An 8,418-nucleotide genomic window follows, 5' to 3' on the forward strand; every position below is an offset into this window, starting at 1 on the left:
GGGTTGATCTTCATAATACATAAAGAACTCACACAACTGAACAACAAAAAAAACAAACAACCCAATCAAAAAACGGGCAGAGGAAATGAACAGACACTTCTGCAAAGAAGATATACAAATGGCCAATAGGCACATGAAAAGATGTTCAACATCACTAATCATCAGGCAATGCAAATCAAAACAACACTAGGATATGACCTCACGCCCGTTAGAATGGCTATAACCACCAAGACAAAAAACAACAAATGTTGGAGAGGATGTGGAGAAACAGGAACCCTCATACACAGCTGGTGGGGATGCAAACTGGTGCAGCCTCTATGGAAAACAGTATGGAGATTCCTCAAAGAATTAAAAATAGAGATGCCCTATGATCCAGCCATACCACTACTGGGAATCTATCCAACGAACCTGAAATCAACAATCCAAAGAGGCTTATGCACCCCTATGTTCATTGCAGCATTATTCACTATAGCCAAGAAGTGGAAGCAACCTAAGTGCCCTTCAACTGACGATTGGATCAAGAAAATGTGGTACATATATACAATGGAATACTACTCAGCCATAAAAAAAGACAAAATCGTCCCATTTGTAACAACATGGATGGGCCTGGAGGGTATTATGTTAAGTGAAATAAGCCAGAAAGAGAAAGACAAACACTGTATGATCTCACACATATGGGAATATAAACCAACACATGGACAGAGAAAACTGTATTGTGGTTACCAGGGGCAATGGGGCTAGGGGGTGGGCACAAGGGGTCAAGGGAGACATGTGTATGGTGATGGACAAAAATGTACAACCCAAAATTTCACAATGTTATAAACTATTAAAATATCAATAAAAAAATATCATGCTCTGATCATTGATTCTCTGTTGAATATATACTGAAGAGTAAAGGATTATAAATACATCATTAACTTCGTATAGTTTATGTGTTATCATTGGTGATACTAATGGAGTAATTCTGATTTCATTGTGTGTGAATTTTAGTATTGGGAAAATTAGTAAGCATATTGATGCTGAGAACTAAAAAGCTTAGTGCAGGAAAAAGGTGGAGGGGAATCAAATATGAATGGGAGAAAAATTCAGTGGTGTTAGGTTAGAAGTAGAAGCAGCAGTGTAAACTAGTGATGTTTTAATGTGTTTTTTCTAGCTTTGTCCTTTGAAAAATCCTAGAAAGCATTTTGACAAAGTATCACTGTGCTAGAAAAGCAATGAGAAAATTCCAAAACGACACAAGAGCCTTCTTGAAGGCCAAATTTGCAAAATAATGAGTACTGAAATAAAAATTACCATAAAAATAAAGAATTATAACATTAAAAAAAAGAATCCATGATGATATCACTCTAAATATAGATATTGGTGTAGATAGATGTGGATATGAATGTATAAAGAGAAATGCAAACTGTAGAAGAATTCTAATGACAAATTATTCATGTATAAAGAATGAAAAAATTAACAGGTCACCATTTCAAAACCTCATGTGAAATAATCCACAGCCAGTTAAATTCACTCTGGAGAGACAGAGGAGATTAGGTTCTCAAATTTCGGTGGTAGACCCAGGTTTTTGTACTAAATTATATTCTGTAGCTTTCAGCCACACCTTATATTCTAGTTTCAAACTTATTCACCACTCTTATCAGTGCCTTTATATTCTTACTAAACAACAATGTATACAACAGATGCTGCTTGTTTACAAAATATGTTTTATATTTTTACAACCTTGGAGTTTGCTTTTTTAAATGAAAAAATATTGAAAATTAAAATTAAAATTGCATAGGAAATGTAACTTTTAAAAAGAAGAACTGTGGTTGGTTATGATGCCTTGAATAAAGGGCGCTTCGCTGACATCAATATTTTGAATAGTCTCTTTGATGCCCCACAGATGGTAATAACAAATAATCCTAGTATTACATTGTTATAGTAAGACCAAGGATAGACGAGAAGTGTGCTTGTCTTTTGTAAAGTGGGAAAAGAACAATTGTGGAAGGGGAAAGAAAAACAGGTCTAACACCTAGAGCATAAGCAAATCCTTATTTAAATGTAGTTTATGAAAGAGAACACGGCAAGTTGACTGTCCAGAAATTAACTTTCAGTTTTTGTCCTTGCACACGGGGCACAGTTTGTTATTTTAAAGTGTCAGATAATTCCCGCATCTGGAGACACTACTGGTTTGTTTCTGTAGTTCTGTTTTTGTTTTGTTTTTCCCTTAATTGTTTCATGTCTCTCATCATTTTCTAGACACTGTATTTGAAGTTTTACTTACAAAATGAATCTGAGGCCAAACATGATTTTATCTCCTGCAGAGGGAACTTTTCTTTTCTTTCTTTCTTTTTTTCCTGCCAGACCAGAGAACATTGGTGGCCTTTTATTCACCTGAAATTCTTTCTTCACTTGATTTCCACGATACCACGCTGACCTGGTGTTCGTCCCTGCTACCTCACTATGTGCCCTGTCTACATATTTTCTGCTGGTCTCTCCTGATTTTTCTGATGTCTGCAAGTTGGATTCTGGCCCAAGGATCAGTCTTGGGATCCGTTCTCTTTTCTTTCCACACATTCTCAAGGTGCTCTCATTCAGTCTCATGCTGTAAAACTCCGTCTATAGGCTATATGCGTCTATATAACTTAGCTACATCTCACCATCAACATTTCTACTTTTATGCTTAAAATGACATTTTTTTGACATTTTACCAGCTAATTTAGTAGGCAAAGATGTTGAGATTGAACTCATAGCATATGAGAAACTAGTGTTGACCATCAATCCATGATATATTGTTTTTTTTTTTTAATTTTCAACTTCAGTTAATATATTGATAAAAGTTAGCATTTTATGTAACATGTACAACTGTGTCATCACAAAAACTTGTGTTTCTGCTCAGATTTTATCTTTCTCAATCCCTGAAGAGAATCAGACTACAGTATGTGATAGAGTTGAAGACAGGGTGATGGAAAGAAAATACAAGATAGCGACAGGCAATGAGCAATGTTTTTAGGGGAAATTGGAGGCAAGGGAGAAGAGAACAAAATAAAGCTATCATAGATACGTGGAATATGTGAAAAATGTCAAAAGTCAATTTAAGAAAGAGATTGTATGACCTGTGACAGTAGATTATGCATTATGTTTCCATTGTTTCATTCAAGAAATTTAATTAAATTTTAGTTTTAGTACTTTCTTTTTCTGGCTTTGAGACTTACTGTATTAGACCCTAGTATCAGTGTGAAAGTAGACACATGTAACTATACTATATTCCAGTTTATATCTAAGTAAAATATACGTAGATATTTTCCTTTTTCATGATTTCAAAAGGTGCTTTCCTTTACTTTAAAATTCTACGAGTTGTGAACATTTAAAATGTTTTCATTTTATCCTAGACACATATGTTCGACATCAAGACCTTCTATAATGATATGGAATGATGGGTAGGAAGGTACAGAGGAGTTTTGATCTCCCTCCTTTTTTTTTGTTTTTTTGATGTGGAAGATTGTCCCTAAGCTAACATCTGTTCCAATCTTCCTCTGTTTTGTATGTAGGACGCCACCCCAGCATGGCTTCATGAGTGGTGCATAGGTCCGTGCAGTGGATCTGAACCCGCGAACCCCAGCCGCTGAAGCAGAGCTCACAAACTTAACCACTATGTCAGCAGGCCAGCCCTGATCACCCTTCTTGATGGCTAAATGATTCAGAATTTTTAACAAGTTACTCACATCTATTATTTAATATTTATAGAAATTCCAAGTCCGGACCAATGTATTTTCTATTTGTTATCTCAATGCTCTCTTTACGACCCTTCTTATCCAAGAAAGAAAACCATTACAATTATTCAATCATCTCTTGCTTGTATCATGAGCCCTCACTCCCTTTTATTGTCCCTCCATGCTTCCTTGATGCTAACCCTTGTCCATGAAGTAATCAATTTCCACTGGCAAAGATATCTTTTTACTCTTTACCTTAATGGTTAATATTGGATAATCCCATATTAGATATCAAGTATCCTTTCTCTTTTCCCTTGATTCCTATCTGGTGGTGATATAAATATGGAGTGAAACTGAGACGGGGTAAACAGGGAAACTTATCTTCTTTCTGGCTTTTAGAAATTCTTCAAAATTTGTGGACTGGTGATGGCTCCCTTTCTTTCTTTCCAAATGAAGAAATTAAGATAAATTCTAAAAGCAAATTGAAAGATGAGATCAAAAAAAGTAATATATTGGTTGATTTTTTATTAAATAGAATTAAAACAACCACTTCATCATTTGGGGGAAAATTCAATATCCTCATACCTTATACAACTATCATCCAGATAAAGCACAGATGTTAATGTAAATAAAGTAAGTAACAAAATTATTGGAAGAAAATATAAGTAAAGATACAATAAGATCAAGATCAGGAAAGCCTCTCAAATAATGGCAACAGATTTAGAAATAATAAAACAAAAGGCAAACATATGTTATTACATATTAATCAAATTTTCTTTATACCAACACCACAGCAAATTGTATTAAATGTTAAATAACAAATCATTAAGTAGGATTTGTAACACATAAGACTTGTAAAACTTACTATCCTGAAAATATTCAAATATCTTAGAAAAAGATGAATGATTTTTATTCAAAAACAGCGAAAGAGTAGTAATATTCTGTTCGTAAATAAAGTGTCAATTGCCGATAAATATTTGAAAAATTTCTGTACATCATTAGCAATCAACAAAATGTAAATTAAAGTGAACAAAAAACCAAAATGTTATTTGGATCATCATTTTGGCAAAGATTTAGTGAACGATACTACATCTTTGTATTATTAATGCATTGGCTGGTCTCCAAGGAAATTGTCCCAATTCCTAGGTGAATTAGTTAGCTTTTGTTTTATTTTTTTATATTAATTATATTTCACATTCATTAGTGATTTTGAAGCAGGGTCACCAAGGAGAGTTTTTATTTTAACTTAGGTGATTTTACCTATTACACGTTGGCCATAGAAAGCATCCTCAATCATATCTGTGGTGAAACTTTTAAGGGGACCATTCTGTGTTAAAATTGTTAGGTCAGATGATCAACAATGCAAGAGGCAAAGAGAATTTCTGGTTTTCCCTTGCCTGTTTACTGGTCTTTCCTTTTACCTAGCTATTCAGATTATACAGAAATAGTTCCTTTTTAAATGTTGATTGATATTGTAATTCATGCTAAATGTTAGACATAGGGATATAAAAATTGATACAGCCTGTGCATGCATGGCCACTGCTACATTTGAGTGAAAGTTAAGTAAGAAAGCATGACTAGATTATATCCATGTCACTATTAATAATTCTTATTTAATTTTGAGTTCCGCTAAGGATCTGTGTAGATAAAACAAAAACTGAAGCCTGAATGAGAGACTAACGAGTGAGTATGTTCATATTTCTCAAATCACTTTTTTTCTATTCTGAAATTTGGAAAAATCATTAACATATTTCCTGTCACTTTCCTAAGTGTGTATATAGGTTATATATTAACACACATTTATATATAAACACACATTCATATATATATATATATAAATAATGTGTGTATTTTTTAAAATTTAAATACTTCATAAAGGTATGAGAAATTAATTTCATTTCTTGAATGTCATTTCTTTTTCAAGAATATAGATCGTCGAAGCAAATGAGAAGGTCTCTAAGTCTGTTTCATGAATTGGTTAAGTATGTAGGCAATAAAGTAGTCAAATTTGATGGCATCATATAACATCTATTGCCCCCATTATTAACACATGTGCATGTGAGCAAGCACACACACACATATGCACAATCTCAACTGTATAAATACATCTCCTCAACTTAATGAAACTTGGTTTGACATTTCATCTAAAAAAAACCATTTTTTTCAAATATAAATACTTTTTGATGTCTAGGCATATTAAACAAAAATTACTAAGTTACACCTGCAATATAATTAGAATGTTTCTGAGACATGTTTCTGAAGCAGGTAATTAGAAGGACAAAAAAGTTGTTTTGCATCCTGAGATAATACCCAGGATCAGCAGGGACTTTTGCTAGAGGTTACAACAGGGAAGGAAGAGAGGATGACTGCAAGGAGGAAGGAAGGTGGGCCCTGGGGACAACAATCCTGTGTTTTCCAACTTGAGCTACTGCTGATATTTTAAGTGTAGATCTGCAGAACAGGGTAGGGTAAGAGCAATTAGACAAGATTTTTTTTAAAATTTTTTGTTTATTGCAGTAACATTGGTTTATAACATTGTATAAATCTCAGGTGTACATCATTATACTTCTATTTCTGCATAGATTACATCATGTTCACCACCCGAATACTAATTACAATCCATCATCACACACCTGCCGAATTATCCCTTTTGCCCTCCTCCCTTCCCCCTTCCCATCTGGTAACCACCAATCCAATCTCTGTCTCTATGTGTTTGTTTATTGTAGACAAAGTTTTTTGCCCACGAGCCTATATCAGAGTTTGTCCTCTCCGATAGTGTCTAAAAACTCTGAATGCTGCCTTTGGTTACATAGATTCCATCGGAGACCATTTTGGCAAAGAAGGAACCCAGGAGCAAGCTTTGGTTGAAACTAGCCATCTAATAACACACCATCCAAAAAAATGCTAATTCTAGTCTAACTGGAACTAGTAGTTCTAGTCTAAGTAGTTTGCTCTATGCACTATCAGTAAAATGGAAAAAAGTATCCTGCCCAATTAAGGGACTTTTTAGCAAAAGTTTCAGGTAAGTATAATAAAATGGAAAATTGTCATTAGCTCATGTCTAGAACTTCTTAAAGACTTCATTACCTTACACTTATTTTTTATGATCCCTATTTTTTTCACATGGTCTACATTAGAAAGAATTTAAATGAACAGTCCTGTGGAGTTGTGACCAGTAGAGCTGATAAAATACCTAGCCTGAGTGACTATATTCTACTGCTCAAAAATTGGGGCCCTGAAGGGTCAGGGAGCATGATACAGACTCTCATACTGAAGGAAGTAACTTCAATGTTAGTGTAGTATCTTCTATATGGACCACAGGAGTACAGGACTTCTGCCAACTAGAATCTTGAAATATAAGTAAAGAATATATCCTGGTCTTTGTTCATAAATATCTATGTGTTTATTCATATACTGAGAAACTATTGTATTCCAGGAAATGTGATAAGATCTGAGTATACTGTTGAGAACAAGACATGCCCTGATCTAACGAATCTATCAGTCTAACTGGGTGACAAACAATAAAGAAGCAATATGATATAGCTCTGATAAAGGGATGATGACTACAGGAACACAGTGGAGACGTACCTAGCCTAGTCTAGAGGATTGAGATAGTATCTCAGAACTTATTCTAGATGCAGTGAGGAAAATGGATTAAAATGATCAAAACAGGAGACAGGAAGTCCAGTTAGACCATGAATGCTTAATATCCAGTGTGAGATCAAAGTGATCTGAAGCAGCGTAGAAGCAGATGGAATGGAATTAGATGTAGAGTCTAAAGAGATTGGCCATTATCCACACGTGGGCAATAGGGTAGATGAGGCCTTCTAGAAGAAGAATAATAATAATTAATTGAGCAAGAACAATAATAGTAGATTAGTGGATAAAAAAGCCAGAGTTTAGCAGCCCGAGTAATGAACGGAAGATAAAGGGTAGAGAAGGCAAGTAGAGGTTGCATCAAGATTAAAAGAGAATATATTTATATATATATATATATGTGTGTGTGTGTGTGTGTGTGTGTGTGTGTGTGTACGTATATGTATGTTTATATATATACTGACTAGGGCAATTTATTATTTTAAAACTTCAATTAAGTGGCATGATCTTTGAAATTCAGTGATTGAGTGGATGTTAACCTGAGCTATGTTAATGAGCACAACTTGTGCCAAGAATTTCCTCTTATTGTAATAGACTGGATGTACGTAAAAAGGGTTTTGTGCATTAAACATTAGTACAGAAATAACTATTATGGAATATTAAAGTATCAAGTGAAATAGCCAACTCTCAGGGTTTGCTTTGTTTTTTAAAAATTATTTAATTTTACCCTAGTTTAATATTACAGAAAAGTGAACAAATTATAAGGGCATAGTTCTATGAGTAGAAGTAGAAATAGAAATAGAACATTAACAGCATCATATAAGCCATATGTACACCTAGACCTGCTGCCTGCCCTCACATTCCTCCCTGTAGAGAAACTCCTGATTTCTAACTCCATAAATTAGTTTTGCTTATTTTTGAAATTTGTGTAAATGGAATCAGACTTTACGTATTCTTTTGTGTCTTACTTCTTTACTCAAAATTATGTTTGGGAGAACTCTCCACGCTGTTGCATGTAGCAGTATTATTTTTACTTTCATTGTTATATTTTTCCATTTAAGAATCTACTTAAAAATGGATTCTCTCATTGATGGACGCTTCGGTGTTTCAAGTTTTTGGATTACTG

The sequence above is a fragment of the Diceros bicornis genome, chromosome 17 (genome assembly GCF_020826845.1).
Source record: "Diceros bicornis minor isolate mBicDic1 chromosome 17, mDicBic1.mat.cur, whole genome shotgun sequence".
Taxonomy (NCBI): Eukaryota; Metazoa; Chordata; class Mammalia; order Perissodactyla; family Rhinocerotidae; genus Diceros; species Diceros bicornis.